At 44.9% G+C, this 17,201-nt stretch overlaps 1 protein-coding gene across 1 annotated transcript in view; it reads left to right on the top strand.

Annotated features, from left to right (window-relative positions):
• Window positions 1–17,201, top strand: part of ACSF3 (acyl-CoA synthetase family member 3) — a 1,059,592-nt gene that overhangs the window by 44,733 nt on the left and 997,658 nt on the right. The window lies entirely within an intron of this gene.

Raw genomic sequence — 17,201 nt, 5'->3', positions numbered from 1 at the left:
TCAGGTAACCCACTAACCAATATAAGCTCAAACTCTGCATACTTATCTCACTCAATAAACTCACACAACCATCTCTCGCACAACAAGCCGCACGCACTTCACAACACTGCAACAACACATAAGCCAGAACAACAGCACACGCGGACTGACTCTGATCCGATACCCGCACCAAAGCTCAGCACCCGGTGTATACTGAGTTGAAGCTGCCAACAGAACACCACTCCTCTCACTATCCTACTCCCTTCTTCACCTTACTAACGCATCCCACCTTTATCATTTACAGATCCGCCTGAGTGCCTGGGGACCAATTCCGTTGGTGACGGTGTGCGGTACAAATACCTTTAACATTTAACATACCTGCCCGTGATATTGTGAGATATGACGAAAACAGAAAATGTAAGAAATTGATGTTGAACTAAATCAAATTGAATTTGATTGATTCCAGAATTGGATCCATTTATACGTTCCCAGTAGGTGACACTCATACACCTGGTGATGGGTCACTAAAGTGATTATTCAGAACAGCGAATTGTAGTCACTATGATTACACACCATTTGTGCTATATTGCAGGTTTCTAACTTATGCAAAGGGGACTTTTGTTTTAAACTTAAAACACACAACTATACATAAATGAAGAAGGGGTTGCATTAGTATTGGGGAGTTGATGTGTTGTTGTTTTTATAAAAATTGGTGTATTATTTGGTGTGATGTAGTCCTATGGACCAGAGTATGAATTTGTGTATATTTAGCCCTCTAATTAAAATATCTGTGTTCTGTTCAAGTCTGATCTGTTCAGAGCTCTGACAAGAAGAAGCAGGGTGGTTTCATTGGATAGGAGTGTTCATTATTTTTGCATTAGTTCTCCCACTTAGACGTTTAGTGTTTACACAAGTTTGTTTCTAGCCTTAATCACCTTTTTAAAAGGGCTATCATAAGAATTTTCTGAATGGTTTTGTTCTGTAGTGAAATTGGGACTTTTGGAATCTAGTAAGTTAATATTTGAAGATTCATCTTTACCATTCCCCTTTTGAATATGGGAGCTTTCACCTCTACAATTGTGCTTAACTTTGGGAGGAAGATTCTTACTCCCAATAAAGGATTGGTGAGAACAGTTATTACCACCATCAGGATAAATAGCTTTGGGAATGACCAGCTCCCTCTGACAGCAAGCCATTACATATTCCAGCATTACTGACTCTTCCTCCTCTGAGGAAGAAAAATACGGTGTCTCCCTCAACTGTGTTCTCCCTCTCCCTTGGGGCACCTTCTCCTCTCAGGTGATCCTCCCAACCAATACCACCCCCAGGGTTGGGATCAGGTAGCGGCTGCCTCCCCTGGCCACCTGGGAGGAGACTTTAGGTAGGGTCTTTCTGAGGGATCCGTAAGATTCATCACATACCCTTCCCCTAAAGACCTGACTCCCCGTCCAGGTTCTTTTCCCTCTTCTATGCCCTCATTCTTCCCTGCATTCATAGAAGGGATGATCTATTTTCCAATCCCATACTCGACCCTTTGAAAATGTCTCTTCTTGGACTCAGGAATTTTGGGGAGAATAAAAAGAACGTATTTTCTCAGTTGGTTTATCAAGATGTTTGACAGGTTACAATGTTATCTGTTCCACTTGAAAAAATCCAATCATCAAAATGGGGGACCCCGCTGCCCAGAATCATTGGGGTCGGAAGGTTAGGTATTACTGCCACTAATACCGAGGTTGCTTTTCCCAAAATTGAAATATTAAGTTTAGTCAATGGATGTCCCTCTGCCTGTCCGTGAGCACATCCTATATTTTTTAGACCTATGGTTTCCCAATTTGTCAGAGAATGGCAGCTTGGACCATAGAACCCCTTCTCTCTGTTTCTAACTGAGCCCAGATTGTTCTCCCTTGCAGCAATACAGGGATGCGATAACTATTATTTTCTCCAGTACAAAGCATCATGTTAGGTTTTCCTTCAGATCTTATCTAGGTCGATTGGCAAGAGATGGTACTTCCATTAGAACAATGGCATCTTTCCCCCTTCCTCTCATGATGGATGGGAGTTGTGAAGCACATCGATATACAGGATGTTGAAAACTCCCACATCTCAAACATCTCAATTCACTAGAAGCATTATTTTCAGAAAAACCTAGATCTCTAAAATTTGAGAGGTTAATATTGCTATGAGTTTCTATCATAGATTCTTGAGGTGTACTTAAACCTGCAGAAAACCTGCAGATAACTCTTTGTAACATTTAGTCTGATAAAAATAAATTTTAATTTGAGGGTAGGGACTCTTTTCTATCATTCTCTTTAACATAACAAGACTGGTTAGTAACAGTGTCTGGTCTGAAATTATTGCCCTTCTCTGAGCTGCATGAGTCTTCTGATTGATCCTGATTGATCCTTATTTAAGAGTCGTAGGTGGGTATAAACATTTTCCGCAGACTCTGTTTCAAAACCGGACATAATACCAAACACGCAGGATAAATGTTCCCTGCGGCTGGCTTCCCCTGACCATCTGGCAGGAGACATTAGGTAGGGTCTTTGTGAGGACTCTGTAGGATTCATCACATGACCCAGTTGTGCTCATATATGCATGCTCATATATGCATGCTGTTAAGGCATCATGAGTTAGACACAGACAACAGGTTCAATTTTTCTCAGTAAACTTTATTTTAACTTGAATGTCAGGATGGAGTAAGGCCTAACCTGCCCTTTGCTGAGGTGGGATTTCTCTACTGTAAGGAAGGCATGATATCAACAGTAAGACAGACACAAGTGACCACAGTTCAAGGGTGTTTATTGAACTTTCGCAAGGGTGTGATAAACGCCTATTTAAACCTAAATCTACAGATGGGAGCAAGCTACGACCATCAAATAATAATAATGCAGTCCTACTGGAGGCTTGTCAGAATAAAAGGGCCTATACTAAGAAAACAATATTGCCAATCCTTACCACAAATTTACAAATAATGTGGAGTAATGTTCATGAAAAAGAAAGAAGTGTTCTCAAAATTATATGTCAGGATGCTCGGGCGTTGGCCTCCCTTCCCCACGTTTTCAGCACGGGGCAAGGGGGATCACTCGAGCAAAGCACACACTCTGGCTTCTGTGGCACGAGGATACAGTTCCATTTTCACAGTTCAGGCCCTTCTCTGTCCAAGCCTCTTTACTTCTTGCAAGTCTCTTGACTCTGGGCCTGGTGTACAAAACAACCCGGAAATGTTCTTTTCCTTTTACCAGTATTAATTTTGGGTGTTTTTCCTGGACCCCCTCAGCTGCACTCAGATCACTTTCAAAAGACAAGTTCAGCGTTCGATTCCCTCTCTTCTGTTCCAAAAATTCTTTCTCGGGTGACTCACTGTTCACCCCGGATCCCTCTCTGCCGGGCTCAGATCCCTTTCTTTCACTCAATTAGTCTCCCTGGGCTCAGACCAACTGTGATGTACATTAAACTATTGAAGACCTTCAAATGTGCACAGGGTTTAGCTTGACCCGTTGCATGACCTCTTCGATCTCAATATTCCTTTTTCTCACACTCAGCGTCAGTTGGATACCTAACAGAGACTTTCGAATGAGCACCCACGTGGCGCCGGACCACTCTGTCTACGGTATTTTTTCTTGGTCTTAACAAAATTCATTTATAAAGTTCAACCACTCCTTTGGTTTCCAATTATTTGCGTCGCTCGTTAAAAAAATGCCTCACACAGTTCTCTTTATATAATGTTGCTGCCTGCAACCTTGGCTCAAAACACAAGCTGGTTTGGTATCGGTCTCTCGGACTCACCGGCTGTGCTGTCTTTACTGGCTCTGCTTTGTTGTTGGAGCCAAGGACAGTACTACGGCAGCAATCTCTCCACCCTGTCTTGGTTATCGACGCAGAGAGCCCCGCTTACCTGCGACACATTGTGCAGGTTTGGTCAGCTTTAGTTCCTGGTCTTAGGTTTCTTACTTTCCAAGGCTCACAAATGTAACTGTAAAGGTCAAGGGTACTTCCCTCCTTGCAACCCTCTCTGGTCTCGCTGTCTTTCTCCTTGTATTTTACAAACTGCCATCTTGGAACGGTTGTTTGCTTGTGTGCTTTGCCTCGCTCAGAGTGTGCTTTTGTGGTGCGGCTTTTATCCGTGTGGGGAAGTGTGATGGAAGTCAGGTGTGTGTTAATGATCAGTAATTGCCTGACCCTGCCTGACCATTGTAGTGGGACATGGCAGGTATACGGCCCTGGTTGTCGTTCACGGTGAACTGTCTGTGGAAAGTGTTTGTGTTGGGAAATGGGAGGAGGTTGAGTTCCTAGGTCTCCTACCTGGTAAAATGGGGAAAAGGTGTTATAAGGAAGGGGATACTGCGTCTTACCCTCTGGTGTTCCACTTCCACTTGCGGAAGATGCCACATCCAGGTGATCCTCCCGCACTGGTACACCCCCAGGAAATGGATCCAAAAGCGATGGCTGAGTCCTGGCCACCTGGATGACAGATCCCCGGAGACTAGGGGGTGAGACACCTTCAGGTTTCTCACACTATGTAAAGAAAACTAAGGATAGTCTCTGTCAGGAAGTCCAAATCAAAAGTCGGTCTGTGTCCAGAACCTATACTTGACCTCCCAATTAAATTAATACAATGTTTAAGGATGTCAGAACCAATATTAAATTGTGTTCAAAATGAAGCTCTGATCTTCTTCTAGCTCCTAGCTTGTAATCAGCTTCCCCATATCCAAGTTCAGCAGAGTTCACAAAGTATCGGGGTTCCCTTCCCCAAAGGTTCAAATCTTAAAATCTTCCATCTTTCAAACAAGTGTTCAAATCTTCCAGCTCTTCAAAAGCAGCACAATTCCTAGGCCTACTTCCTAACTCTCGTCATCAGTACTTTTTACAGGTTTCCCAAAATAGTTATGTTTCTTGACTTCAAAATCAATTCAGCAACTATGGAAAAACACAATCTTCCTTATATTTACTTTCATTGGCTTTTTCAAAAAGGGCCACTCATTCTAGGCACAGTTGTCGGACCACACGGTCCACCCATTACAGGTCACGCAACCAATACCCCTGCTCATCTTCTTTTCATCAACAACTGTCCACTGCTTTGTCTTGACAGTGCAAATATACTCTTCATACGGAAGCAGGTGAAAACAAATACCTGCCGGTTTTGTAAGGAGATCTCTTTAGTGGAAACCATTAGGCACCTATTGCTGGATTGTAAAGAACTAAAAAGAGAAAGAACCAGATTTCTTGCCAACCCACTGGAAAATGTCAGAACTTTGGACGCAGATAACCTGTGGAACTTTCTGACGTGTGGAAACAATAGACAAGGTGTAATTGGAGTGACCTCACTCATGAAGTTTCTGGATTTCCAGTAATAGCAAAACTCCTTGGGCTGGAAAATCTCGTTGATCTACAGCTCCAATACACCTGTACCTACCTAATTGGATCTTGGCTAAATGAAAAAGACGATTTGGTGGATCTTAAATTTTGTAAAATTTGCTTCGCAATTGAATTAAAAAAAAATATATATATACTCTTCCAACACGTTGCCATGGCTAGTTTGCGCACCATTCACTTTGTTACACTTTCTGTACTCTTCTGGCTCTTGCCAATACAGGTTTCATCTTAACCTGCAGTTCCTTGAACACCTTGCTTGTGTCAATACTTGTTTCTCTTCTCATCCCCGTCTTGGGATTGTATTTGCTTTGCCAACACTTGTATTTCAACCAGTTTACTCTGTGATATTCGCCACTTATACCACCTTGCTTTCATTCCATTCAATCATGCTCCTTACTTGCTTTAGCTCTGTGCGGCTTTCAGAAATGCTTCATTTCATTCAGAAAGATTCATAACTTGATTTGGTTCTGTACAGTAGTCATAAATGCTCATAATGTCTTTCAGTTCGTTCGGGATTGTAAAATCATTGTTTCAGCCTTGAAATGACTTTCAGTTCATTCGAGATTTAAAGGCACTTGTTTCGGCATTAAAAAGTGCTTATGACAATTTCAGTGTGTTCGTTATTCAAGAAATGCTTGCTTCGGGTTCCCGGTATGAATGTTTTCTGTTTACTTTCACTGGCTTGATTTGGTGGCTCCCGTCGGCTTCATTCCCTTATTCGCTCTGCATTCAGCTCCCACGCTCTGCGCTCTTCCCCGGCAGAGGTTGGAGAGAGCACTGTTCGCTCTCCGGAGGTCCACGGCAACCAGAGCGCTTCGGCTCCCCCGAGCTCCTTGTGCTTGCGCCCGACACACAGGGTGTGCAGGCCTTCGAGACCTTCTTTGGGCCAGCCTCAGCCTGGCGACTCCTGTCCCGGCTCGACACTGCTTATAGCATCCGTGTCTCCTGCTCCTATCTCTTCGGTCCACCTCTCTACAACTCCAGCCTGTTCCTCTCTCTCTCTCTCTCTCTCTCTTACTAATTGACCACAGGTGGAGGTCATTTAGTCCAATTGCCTGACCATAGTTAACGGGGCATGTCTGGCTGTTTCATCTGAACTCCTCCATAGCCCTCTTCTTTGTCTCAGTACCAGAGTGGTGTTTGGGGAGGTTTACATTAAACAAATGAGGATTGAAGCCTTTCTTGCCAGCACCTTTTGACTGCCACAGGTTGCCTACCGGACCTATGTTGTACTTTTCATGAATTGTTCTTTGGCTCACATTATTCTCCAATAAAACCTATTCTGTAAGAAATTATAGACTTGCAAATCCAATTCAAAGTGAAAGAAATCACTCACACTACATTGGCAGGAACAAACAGATTGCAGGTTTTATGGTGTTTGGTTGTTTAGCCAGTGTGCAGCATGGTAGCTATTTTATTGACCATAAAATCGAAAATACATGTATTTATTAAAATCGAAAATGCACAAACACATGGAGGGGTATTACTGGGGAAAGTGTAGATTGGAATGGGTGCGACGTAGATGTCTATAGGGAGTAGCAGGGAAACTGTACCTTTCCCCTTAAACAACAGGACTCTATTTGTCATTTCTCCATACCATCTTTCCGAATGTCAGGCAGTCAACACTACACACTAATATATACCCAATCGTAGCCCAAAGATGAGGGATTGAAGGACTCTTGTAGAATATTGCCAGGGTGTTTCAGGATGTTGCTAGCTCCATTATGCCACAGAACATTTGACCCTTGCCCATTTACGGTTCTCACCCAACAAAATAACTAAGGACTCTTCGGTCCTAGTAAAGCAAATATTGCTGGAAAAGGACTGGAGGATGAAACAGAGAGCGCACGTGCAAATGTCTGTTGACTGTCTATGGATTATATGGACTACAAGTTCACTCAAAGTAGAAAGTGCTTTTTAGATCTAACACCTCCCCCAATTCTCACCCCCTCGATTATTTTAGGTGGCTATGGGAAATTCCAGTTGGGGGGTTTACCACTTGGTAACACATTTTTCTCTTTTAAATCCGAAAGGCACGAATCAGTGTTCTGGACTATGAGTATCTTCTCATAACGTCGAAAAAGCTTGGCCTCAGTCATTACCTTTGTGGGGCTGAGGTAGTGTTATTTGTTTGCGCTGACCCTCTTTAATTTGTACGTGTCGGACATTACAGTCCCATGGGTGGAGGGCAACACCAATCCGGTAAAAATGGGTAACTTAGTATTGAATTGGCTCGCCTTTGCCGACGATATTATTTTATTTGACAAAACACCTATCCGCCTCCACAGGAAACTGCAGCTTTTCTTCCAGTGCGCAGTACAGAATAATCTCCAAGTAAATCGACAAAAATCTAAGTTTGTTATTTTTTCCTCTAAGAAAAGTCCCAAGACTTACTGCTGGAAGGTGGGTGACCAGCCTATACCAAGGGTTGCTTCATTGAGGTACCTGGGATTTCAATCTCTCAAATCACCTTTCTGGGGGGTCCTGGATCACCTTCTTTAAAGAGTGCTTTATCATTCTATTGGCCAAGATCAACCAAATATATTTCCAACTATGTTGCTATTCCCTGGCACCCTTGATTAGGTTCTACCTTCAAATCATCGAACCTGTAATTCTTTATGGGTTGGGAATTGTCCCTTTTGACCTGGGTACCCCACTTAATATCTTACAGGGGCAACTGTGGAAGAAAACGTTGTGCCTGAATAATTCCCTGGCAAATGCTGTGCTCGGACACGAGTTGGGACTTATCTCCTTGGCCGCAAGAGCCTTATGGAATAAATGTGCTGAATATGCAAAAATGCTGGGCCCACCACCTAATTTGCTATATCAACCTTTGGGTGAATCCTCAAAAATGCAATCAGCTATCACTTTGACTCAGTTCAAGCACAATATGTGCGATATACTCACTTGAATAGGCTCCTGCTCAGAAGAGGAAAAGGAGGTGCCGGGGATTGTGAAGCATACATTATTTACGGCAGACTGGGCAGAAACTGCAGACTTACTGGGCAACCTAGTGCTTTACAAAGAGTATGCAAGGTTTAGAAGAAAGAGAGGGGTTCATCTTATGTATGTGTCTTTTGTTCCCTTGCACTAATATTCAAGCCATTTACTTGCATTTTCATTTAAACCAATTTGCAACCTTGGAAAGGAGGATAAAGTGGGATAGGTTTAATAATTCATAACAACGGTAGATTTTGTAACTCCAATGCTGTCGAAACTGTAAAACCTATCATTCTGCCCTGTACTGCTTTTAGGCAGGTGCGGCTGCGCTATCTGGGCATAGTGCTATTGACTAATATGTTCTGGCTCAGGCTTATGTGGGGAAATTTGGTTAAATTGATCTTACGGCTGTATGCATTCTCATGTGTTTTCTTGGGACAAATAGAATGATTGTTTAATTATTTTTTTATCTTTTGTATAACTGATGAAATGTAATAATTGTATTAAGATTGTATTTCCTCGTGCCTATTTTGTGTATTTTTTCTTTTGTACTTGTGAAATGTCTATTTTTGTAGAAACAAATACAATAAAAAAAATAAAGGAGAAAAAAAAGAAAAACGTCGAAAAAGCACAACCACAAGTCTTACATGTTTGTTTATTGTGTTCAAATATGAGTCACAGATGGCTTAATATGATGTGTAAGTGTAATAATGCCAGTCTAGTATGGGTAGTGGTAGGGCAATGCAGATTATCCCACATCATGAAAGTGCAATAAGCAATGCTGCAATGTATTTGGCTGGACTGGCTTCAAAGTAAAAGCCTTTATTAAAGGGATGCACTTTAAGATCATGTGCCCCACATGCAGCTCTTTATGTGGCAAAAGATCTTCTTTTTTAGTCAGTACAACTCAGCATTATCTGAAGAGTCCTGCTCTCACAGTCACAAATAAGCTGCTCCTCGAGGGATCACCATTTTGTAAAACCTGCATGGGTGACATACATCCTTTCTAGTCTTTTTAGTCTCCAAAATATTGGAATTCCATGACTGTCCAAGTTAGAAAAACACCTTATGTTCAGAAAGAATCTAGAAACTTGCCTATTTACATCTGGAGCCCATCCCCGCACTTTGCATATGATCTCTCCTGCGTTTGTTGTCTGATTGCGTCAAGATTAGTATTATTATTATTATTATTATTAGGGTATTTATTGAGCGCAGACCTAGCTTTCGGAAGCAACAGAGCGCTTTACAATCATAGGGGGAAGAACACAGTGAGAGAAGTGGAGAAAAAAGGAGCAGGGAGGTACCAGGGAAGGGTGGGCAATTGGCAGCCAGGCATCTACAAGCAACCGGGGAAGGAAACAGTTAGGAGCAGAACACCGAGTCTCAGGTAGGGTGGGGAGTAGATGGTATGGGGGCCTAGGTGTTAAGGAGGAGCCAGCCATTCCTTGAAGCAGAAGGTCTTGAGCTCTTTCCTGAACCAAAGATATCCACTACGTGGTAGTGCAAAACTGATCACCATAACTTGGCATGAACAATTATCAGTTATACTCATAAATGATTTTTGCTTACTAGTTAGATGTAACATATGCTTAAAATTCTAGTCATATTGCATTGTGAGCTGCAGAAATGTGTTAAAAACATGCAAACACAAGTTTGTCATGGGATCCTGGTAGTAATATATTTTCCTGTGCCACTGAAGGTATAACTCGCTTGTCATATCCTACGTTCTGAGGTTTACCTCGTTAATTGAAATAATAATTGATCTATCGACGATAGCCGGGGTTGTAGTTTTAATTTTGTCTTTATTTGTATTTTGTTTTTATTTTATAGCATTTTAATTTTGCACTCTGTATCTGTATTTCCTCTGTTGATATTAGTATATTGATGATGTTCAATATTTATTTGAGTGTATTATTTTGGGCTATTCTACAAGACGAACTCAAGGTTTCAGAGGAGATGATCTGGGTGGATAAAGTCTGCAAAAATTGGTTTAATGGCACAGCTCATCATTGTCTGTTATTTATATAACGCTCTTGCCAAAGCACTGTACAGGAACATTTATATACAATATAACCCAACCGGAGTTGGTACTCATTTATCGACTTTGGAAGGATGATGGGGTGAGTTGACCATGCCGGGATTTGAACCTATGACCTGCTGCTCACACACAGATCGCTGCTTCCAACGCTCAACCTGCTGACCTATCGTCCCAGCAGTGTGCTGATGCTGAAGGTTTTTTTAATTCCCTTTCGCCGAATTCCTGGTGTTCTATAGTCTTTTACCCTGCAGGGACCTAATGTATCCCAGGATTCTCTCATTTAAACCTGTATTTGTATTTATTGAAGGTTCGGGTGTCATTTCGACCAGATATGACATACTTGGAAAATAATGCAGGACACATTGGCAGTCCTGGGATGGGATGCCTTTAAAATAGATTGAAGGTATCTGGGCATGATTAGCCGGTTCTGGAGGAGAACAGGTAATGGGATACAGAAATCCAGGACAGGGAAACGGACATCGCTACGGTGCATAATATAGGTCTTGTGCCACAATATAAATTTTATTCGAATTCACATATTTACATCTAAACTTAAGAATGGGTTATTGTGGCCGGGGAGGATTGACATTTTGTCAGGATGGGGAGCCCCTTCTTGGGATAAAAGGTGGAGCTGGAGTCTGGTCTAGAAGAATTTGAGAGGTGGAGAAGTTTTGATAGCTCGGGGATGAGTTCAAGTGGAGCAGGTCAAATGGGGAGAAGGAGCAGAAGTGTGAGGAGTGGCAGGGGGTCAGTAAATGAAGGTTAGGGAAGGAGGGGGGAACCTAGAGTGTGAGAGGGACTTTACAAGGAGATGCAGTCAGAAAGGTGACGGGGGAAGCAAGACCATGGATGGATGTGTAGACACGAAGAAGGAATTTAAAGATAGACCGATTTTGTTTTGCTAGCCAGCCAGCATGGTGATGCTATGTGGATGTGAGGCAGGATTGTAGAGTGTTTGAGTAGCAAAGTCCCGAAACGCGTCGAGCTAGTACAACAGTATTGTTTATTTGCCACCCAACACAATATGAATGGACTATTGTATTATTGTGAACACATGTTTAAATTAAAATGTTATGATAAAATGGCATGCACCGTTAATTAGGATATTTCCTACATATCTTTTGAATTTGTGGTGTTATCAGAATTGGAATCACTGAACGAAAATTGCACTTAACCATTTTTTGAATCTCTTGCATCAGATTGTAATGCTCTTACTTATGAAACATTCAAGAATTGTAAAAATGATAATTGGCTGACTGAACTTAATGTACATACTATTATTACAAAAAAAGATGCATTCATTGTCTGTCTTTGACAGAAACCCGAGTGTGCAGGGGACGCCAGTGATCCACAGCCCGTGGACACTCTATTGTTTCCTCATATACCACAACCTAGTGTCAGGGTTGTGTTTCTCTCCTCTGCACCTCACTACCTTTCAACAATAATTCAACACACATACATTTACACACCGGTGTGCAGCAGTGTTTATCTTTCACCTTATATATATCTCCACTCTCTGAGTGTGTGACATAACAACATAGGCTGCAGCCACCATAGAAACCAGTAAGGAAGAATATGTCTTTCTCCAAAATTAACACAATCACTGACAAGCATGCAACAACATTTGCTTTTAACAAGGAAGAAGCATCACTTATACTAGACATAATTAAAGACCTAGAGACCACCACTCCGGCAGCAACTAATCACGAACAAATAATCTTTCACCTATAGAAATTGATTAGAAGGGAATTCTCCCAGAAATTGCATGGCACAACACTAGCGCAATATTACCATGCCCAAAGGATACCATGGGGACTGAGAGTTTACCTAAAACCGACCCTCTGCAAGGAAGTCCCTGAATTCGTGAAAAAGTGGGAGCAAATCTTGAACAAATGTTTACTTGATTTAATACTACTCACCATCGAAGAATTGTCAAAATCGGTCACGAAGTTGGACAAAGAGATTTGTGAATTGAGCAAACAATTTAGCTCCTTCAAAACTAGTGAGGAATTGAAAACAATACTCGACGGCATTAACTCATCATTAGATCAATATAAAAAAGAAGTTGAACAACGCAAAGTATGCAAATTCAGGCGAGATACCTTGGACAAGACATTGTGTACTCCTGGCAAGAGTTTTATCAAAACAATAGACCCACTCGCCCAAACAGACCTCAAACAGGGGCACCAAAACAAGATACTAGTGACATAAGTAGCGGCATTCCTTCAAGCGGTGAAGAGACAAGGAGAACGGGATATAACCACAGAACACCCACAGAACACCTTGTAACATCACCCTCAAGAACCGGGACTCTACACACCTCTCAAACAGCAACAACATCGTCCAGTTACTGAAGCTTTTTTTTAGACAAAAGACCACAAGAAGAGGTACTAAGAAATCTAAGACCAAGGAACAAACCAAACAACACCTAGTGGTCAATCTTTCTTCAAAACAATTGTCCAAGAATCAACTTGAGGTATTGAACTTAGGTTTGTCTTTCACCCCCACTCAAAACACCATGCACTTAAAAGAACGCGTCAATCTTCATAGGTTGATGAGAAAAATTAGGTTAAAAGCATTCTTCGATTTACAACCACCTAATGACAATCCAGTGACTACGGAATTTCTGGAGATCACACCAAAAAGCACATTTTACCCCCCTATCCATAACACCACGCTGAAACATTTTTTTTTTTTAAACTTTAGTTTTTATTGGCATTTTTTAGATACAACAAACACAGTCAAGAAACCAACAAAAAGAAAGCCCCCTGCCCCCCCAACCCACCACCCCAACCCCTAAACACCCCCCTACCCTGTGTCCAGAAACCTGCATTTGCCTTGGGAGAATTTCAATGTTCAGTCCTTCGTCCGTACCATGGTAATGATGCGAATTGTGGCCTTTCATCTGTTGGTTAGATGCCGCTTTACCCCAGGTCGTGGGTTCCCTGGCGTATTATCTTACCTTTTGGGGTCGATCCCGGCTCATGCAGGCCGGAAGTCTGGCGTCGAAATCAGTGAACGTCCCAGCCCCAAGACTGCTGCACCCCATACCAGTTTGTGAGGAAAGTGCTACTTTCCTTTTCACCATCGCAGTCAGTTTATCCATCAGGAACATATTTTTCACTTTTAGCAGCCAGTCCTCTTTGGAGGGGGGCTCGGGGCTTTTCCACTTCTGAGCAAGGGCCACTCTGCCCGCCCTCAGCATGGTTTCCCACATCCTAGGGTATCGGTACAGCTCTGTTTCCTCCAGGGGGAGACCCAACAACATTGTTAAGGGATTTAGTGTCAATCGTTCTTCTATCACTTCCACCATCCAGTCCCGCACTGAACCCCAGTAGTCCTGAAATTTCGGGCAGAGCCACCACATGTGGCCTCTGGTGCCAGTCTGCCTGCATCCTCTTGGGCACCTAGGCGAGACCCCCTTGAACATCCTCGACAACTTTGCGGGATCCCTGTGCCACCCCTGTAACAAAAGTTATGCTCCATGTCCGAGGTGAACAAATTTCCGTGAAATGCTGTCTTGAAGATTCTGGCCCAGGAGTCCTCGGAAATCTCTTCCCCAGCTAGGTTGTCCCAAAACTTATGAAAGTTCCTTCTGCCTTGAAGGTCGTAGGTATTTAAGATTTTGTACATGCTGGACACCGCCCCCCTTCTTGAGGTCGCCAGATTGAGGAGTTTCTCAAAGGGGGTCAGCTGTCTCCTCCGGTTCGGGCCCCATGTCGGGTTGCAGAGGATGCCCTTCAGGCGGAGGTATTCGAAGATGGATAGCCAATCTCTTCCGAGAGCGTCTCTCAGGTCCTCGTAGGTTAGGAATTCCCCTTCTCTGAACAGCTGCCCCGCCCATTCCAGTCCGTTGTCTGACCATTCCTGAGAGTGCCGGAACTCTCTGCCTCCCAATCTAAGGGGATGGCCCCAGAGAGAGGTAATCGGGGACGGCCAAGTGGTGAGGGGAGCAGTCCGGGGGCCTTCTCTCCAGATGTCCCAGAGGACTCCCAGGGTCGGGTGGGACCTTAAGTGTGGCAGAATCGACCCGCGAGGGGCCCACAAGAGGTCTCGGACCTTCAGGGTATGGGCATCCATATCTTCCAAGTATGACCAATACGTCCCCATTCCCTCTTTCATATGCTCCAGTAGGACGCGCAGTTGGGCGGCACAAAAGTAGAGGTGAAAGTCCGGGATCCCGAACCCCCCCTCCTCCCTAGGCAGAGTCAAGGTGGTCCTTCCTATCCTCGGGGTTTTCCCCTGCCACACAAAGTCTGGAACCCCCTTTTGTAGCTCTCTAAAAGTCTGAGCTGTGCTGTTGGTTGGGAGTGCCGTGAAAAGGTTGAGAAGCCGGGGTAGTATATTCATTTTTACTGCAGTCATTCGGCCATACCATGACAGGATCATCTTGTCCCATCTCCTCAGATCTGATTTGATCTCTGCCATCATGGGGTCATAGTTAGCGGCGCTCAATTTCGATATGTCTCTGGTGAGGAGTACCCCCAGATATCGTACAGCGGCCTTCTCCACTTTAATCCCGTGAAACCAGTCCAGGGGGTCGAGCCCCGGGTCTAATGTCCTCATAGGGAGCAAATCAGATTTTGCGGCGTTGATCTTCAGACCTGAGAAGCGACCGAACGAGGCCACCCGCGCCAGGAAGGGGGGAAGTGATGCTACAGGGTCCACCAGATAGGCCAGGATATCATCCGCAAACAAGGAAAGTTTGAATTCAACATCACCCCTTCTGATCCCCCTGATGTCCGGGTGAGCTCTAATCGCTGTTGCCAATGCCTCCATCGTGAGGACGTATACCAAAGTGGGAGAGAGGGCAACCCTGCCTTGTCCCCCGGGAGAGGGGGAATGGTTCGGACAGCCTCCCGTTCACCTGACCCCTCGCCGTGGGGGCCCTGTAGAGGGCGGTCACCCAGCTCATGATGTGAGGCCCGACGCCCATCCTCTGGAGGAGGAGACCCATGTATCGCCACTCGACCCTGTCGAAGGCCTTCTCCGAGTCTAGGGACAGGACACGTGTGTTTAACCCCGATGTTTGGGCAAAGTGGAGCAGGTCTATTGTTTTGCGTATATTGTCTGACCCTTGCCTTCCCGTAATAAAGCCCACTTGGTCGCCATGGATTAGCTTTGGCATGATTCCCTCCATCCGCCTCCCCACCACCTTGGCCAGGACCTTGACGTCGATATTCAACAGAGATATGGGACGGTAAGAAGAGCATTCCACGGGGTCCCTCCCCTCCTTGGGAAGAACGGCTATTATGGCCCCCATCATGGACTCGGGGAGGGTGCCATACTCCAGCACAGCGTTGAAGACTCTCGCCAAGAACGGGGCCAGGGCGGAGCGGAATCTTTTATAGAAGTAGACGGAGAAGCCGTCAACTCCGGGGGAGGTTCCCACCCTCATCCCGCCTATCACCTTGTGAATCTCATCCTCGGTCACCGGACCCTCCAACCCTTCAGCCATCTCACATGAAGGGGATGGGATCTGTATGGAGTTCAGGAAATCCTCTACCTGGGTGGCATCTCCGTCATACTCCGAGGAGTAGAGGGTTTTATAGTATTGGCGAAAGGCCTCCCCAATATGGGAGGAGTCGCGGCCGAGATGCCCCTAGGTATCCCTCACCTCCTTCACCCTTCTGCTTCTCTGGACCTCCCTTAGCTTCCAGGCTAGGATCTTATCCGCCTTGTCCCCCTTCTCATAGTATTTTTGTTTTACCATTAGGAGGCTCCTCTCAGTTTTATGTAGGAGCAGATCTTTTAGTTGGAGCCTGTAGTCCTCCAGTGCAGCCACACGGTCATGCTCTAAAGCCTGGTCCGGGGATCCCCCCAGCTGGAGACAGGCTATTTTACCCCGCAGGGCTTTCTCCTGGGCCTCCCTCTCCCTCTTTCTCATGGAGCCCATTTTTATGAGGACTTCTCGTAGGGTTGCCTTAAAGGCGTCCCAAAGTGTATGCATGGCCACCTCTCCATTATCATTAAACTCAAAGAACTCTGCTATGGAGTCCAGGATCTCCTGGGTGAGTGCCTCATCTCTCAATAGGGCATCATTGCATTTCCAACGCCCCCTACGTTCTTCACACCAACCCATCGATAAGGTGACTCGGACCATGTTGTGGTCCGACCAGGGGACTGGGTCTATCCTATAGCCCGCTACATATGGGGATAGCCCGCTACATATGGGGTGAGGACCTCGTCCACCAAAATGTGGTCTATTCTCGAAAACGAGTTGTGAATAGCTGAATAGTAGGTAAAGGAGGGGGTCCCTGATCTGGGGGTTGGGATCGTAGCCGACAGTCCCAGGTCCCCATTAACCCTCTGAAGGTTCTGCGCCATGGCTTCATCCGCGGGTCTGAGGTTCTGGGGGCCAACCCGTCTTCTGTCTATAGTTGGATCTAGGACCATGTTAAAATCCCCCCCCGCCACCAGTGGGCCCTGCACGAACAACCTCAGCTTGTCCCCTACCTCCTCCCAGAATTGGGCCTGACCTTTGTTAGGACTATACACTACTGCTAGAGTCAAGGGGGAGCCCTGCAGGGAACCCCGCACCATCAGGTACCGACCCTCGGGGTCCCTCTGGATGGCCTCCTTCTCAAAGTCCATGTCCCTTGCCACCAATATGGCCACCCCTCTTTTTTTGGCCTTGTGGGAGGCGTGAAAGACCTCTCCAATTCCTCCCCCTCGCATTCTAGGCTCTTTCCCCTTTGCCCAATGTGTCTCCTGCAGAAAGAGCAGGTCCAGTTTCACCCTCCTAAACTCCCCATGAACCAGGGACCTCTTCGTGGGGGTGTTCAGCCCCCGCACGTTAAGGGTACCCACACCCAGGGCCGGACGGACATCAGCCATGATCTAAGTTTTCCTCACTCTTAGCCAATGATAT

Source organism: Ambystoma mexicanum, chromosome 1q, assembly GCF_040938575.1.
Source record: "Ambystoma mexicanum isolate Mex_15411 chromosome 1q, UKY_AmexF1_1, whole genome shotgun sequence".
Classification (NCBI taxonomy): domain Eukaryota; kingdom Metazoa; phylum Chordata; class Amphibia; order Caudata; family Ambystomatidae; genus Ambystoma; species Ambystoma mexicanum.
This window is presented reverse-complemented; position numbering and strand designations above follow the sequence as displayed.